The following is a 3701-nucleotide window of genomic DNA, read 5'->3' as shown; positions in this document are numbered from 1 at the left end:
AAATGCAGCAAGACTTTAAACTGGAATACTTAATTTAATCAATGCACTTTTTTAGATTAAGCAAGGTTTGCGTCAACCTGCGTCATGAGGCGGGAATGCGCTGTAACACTGTGCATGCGTCTGTCACGAGCCCACTGTAACTGAAGCGATGAGTCTGCAATTTGACAGACGATCTGACATTTTTCAAGTATACTCCTCATAGCGTTCCTGAATTTTACACTGGTAAGTGAAAACTACAAGACATTACATGACAGTGAGGGAAAAAAACTAGTGGAAAATCGCAACCCAAATTTATTTTACTTTTCAATTAATTTGTTTTATTTATTGACAGCATTTGAAAAAAGCTCCACAACCCAAATTTGGGTCCCAAACCACCATTATAATAAGTCTGTATTCATGTCAAATGTGTTTTCCCTCTAAATTAATTTAGCTTTTGCAACAAACAACTTTGATCTGCTCAATTTATCCACACACAGACACAAGCGAGCAGCTGTACATTAACATTATTAAAACAAAGCTGATTCTGTTTCAAACTCGCATAAATAACAGAATATCTGTTAAAGTACAACTGGTGAACTCCTATAAATAATGGAATATCAAGTGGGATTATTTGAAATGCGAGTCATTGAAAAATTAAGCAGATTAAATTTGTTGCAGAAACAAATTTAGAAGAAAAAACACATTAGATATAAATACCACGTTTACTGTAATATAAACATAACACATCATATTAAAAGGTACTCTATGTCATTGTATATGTGTATTTTTCATCTCTCTTATCACAGGTTTCCTGTTATTCATGCATGTGGAAATGCAAAGAATGTGCTATACCCAAGAATAGTGCAGCTTCTTAAACGCCACAGACTTGATCACCTGCATTATGGGAGGGGTCATGCCATTTTGACTCACTGGCCAAGGTGAGTCCTCAGCCTTTTTTTGATCATGGCCATTTTGTGTAAATTTACATCCAATGTGAAGCTACAAGCAAACTAAAGGGCACTACCATTAGCCTGCTAGTGTTGCTTCCCAGACCTGGCCTAGGGGTGCCAGGGAGGAGAGTTTCTCAAACCTTTATAAAAATACAAAGTGGCCATAAAGTTTAGCTGTTCAGCTCGGCTGCAGGATTTATTCTCTTATTACACTAATTAAACACAACCTTTCTGTAACTAGTATTACATTTACATTAGACAATACGTGAACCTCAGTAGCTGTCTTTACTTGAATTACTCAGTGTCAAACTACACATCACAAACCTACAAACATCAAACGTCCATATTTGCTCTCTGTATGATTTCTGAATCCTTAGTTTAACAAAACAAAAACCTTTAATGTGCCTTAATATGTTCACATGCTCCGTAATGTCACCATGCATAAGCACCAGGTGCGCTAGCCCAGCATGCTAGTGTAAAGCTTCACATCTCTATTTCTCACACAGGTAACTGTAAAAATACTGGACTTCAAACATTATATTCTTACTGATGTTGGGTCCAGCCAGGATGATGTGTCCTTTTGGAGAACTATGACAAAAGACTCTTATTCCCAGCATGCCTTGCAGGTACTCCCAGAATGCTTTGCCACACCTAACACATAGGTGTGAAGTTTGGGAGGGATACAACCAGTTGTCTCCCCTTGTTCTTCCTCTTCCACACGTCATCTGGAGACGTCCGGAGATACTCCTCTGCATCCTTTTTCACAGCACGCTTCTCTTTGTTCAAAAGTTTTGGCGCGCAGCTAACCCAAGGCCTTGTAGCATACCGACATCCATCTTTACTTTCATTTTAGCTTAAAACAATACTTACTTAAATGAATTATGTACACTTTTTTTCAAACCTTTACATTAGCGCAACAATGCAGCTCAAGTTTTGGTTTCATGCTGGTGATCAAGGGCGACATCTACTGGATCAAAACATTTCATATTCGTCTAAAGTTAGAGGAGATTTCCCCATGCTATTGTCTTGTCACTTTTGATGAATACTTTTATTGTGGAGTTGAGGGGGGGGGAAAATTATATATATAAGTAGTTTTTTAAGGGAATTAATAAAACAGTACTTTTGAAGCTTTTCCTTTTTTATTTGTATTTTTATAATTTAGAATGTGCTTGCTTAATATTTGTATGATTTTAGAAGAGAAATACATTTCATAAACAGCAGTTATACTGTGTGTCATTCGATGACTAAGCATATAGATTATTAACACCATTTAGTTTATTGCAGTCATAAAAGTTACTATATTGTCCACTGCAGTCCCACAGTTGTTTGCAGTCCCACAGTTTTTCCAAATCCTTAAAGAGCATATTGCAGGTTAAAGACAAAACTTAACTAATCATAGGAAAATACGTTAACAATACTGTTTTTAAAGAAATTCTGAAATTAATAACCCACAGGGTCTCCTGGAGACGTTTTAGTACGTTTTCGCACGTCTTTGCTTTTTACTTCCGCATTCGGCTGTGACGTAACATAAGGGAGTCCCGCTGAATCCCCGTCTGTTTAACATAGAAAATCATGGATCCGAGTGTCACTCCCGTCAATAAAGAGGAAGAAGACATGTATTCCTTTACATATAATGGTCCACTGGCTTATTATTCTGAACCTGTTAAATGTGATAGAGAGCAGAAACAGGCAGGATTAAAGGAATAACGGCCTCAGGAGAGAAGTGAAGCTGTGGTGTGAGGAGAGACCCGGAGCAGGCGTCCTGCTGAGTGACAGGTGTCAGCTCGCCATATATGGGCGAGTGCTGTGTTCACATCAGCATATGTAAAGTTTGTAATCACATTCAATCAATTAAAAAACTATTTGTAGAAGGTGCAAGTGACGATCATTCACCTTTACATTGTATGGGAGCTGCTTGTAAAAACGGCAAATCTGTACAACGTATTACGGTGCCGCGCTGTGCGCGCGCGAGAGAGAGAGCGAGAGAGAGAGAGAGAGAGAGAGACAGACAGACAGACAGACAGACATAGAACCCGATTACACGGCCTGTGCAAATGCAGCACCATGTCTTAATTGTTTATTCCTCATGCAGCCCAGTGCTCACGTTGTTATAGAAAATACAGTGTATGGTGCAGGATCACGGCGCACGTAATCCACACAAACATGCACAACAGCGCACACACTCCACAGTTTAATGCGTGCACATATATTAGGCTACTACAAAAAGTTTAAAGTTTTAATTGGATAGAGGACCGACGTAAAGCTTGTGTTTCTGTTTGTTTCCAAACCGCGCGTTCCGTCTTTTCCCACTGCGCACACACAAACACACACACACACACACACACACACACACACACACACACACACACACACACACACTCCACAGTTTAATGCGTGCACATATATTAGGCTACTACAAAAAGTTTAAAGTTTTAATGGGATAAAGGACCGACAGAAGTAAAGGTTGTGTTTCGTTTCGTTTCCAAACTGCGCGTTCCGTCTTTCCCCACTGCGCACACACACACACACAAACACACACACACACACACACACACACACACGCGCTCTCTTGTAACAGAGTTGGATTTATAATAAATCGTATGACTACATATATTAAAACAGACTGTCCGTGTCTATTACGCTCACACTAGAGAATATACAGAGGATTCCAGCAGATCAAATCATTAAACGCTTTCTGTCTGCGTATATAATATTTTATGTTAAACAGCCAGAGATTTAAATCATTAATAAGGAAACGTTTTTGTGTCTGAT

The sequence above is a fragment of the Symphodus melops genome (genome assembly GCF_947650265.1).
Source record: "Symphodus melops genome assembly, chromosome: 3".
Lineage (NCBI taxonomy): Eukaryota > Metazoa > Chordata > Actinopteri > Labriformes > Labridae > Symphodus > Symphodus melops.
This window is presented reverse-complemented; position numbering follows the sequence as displayed.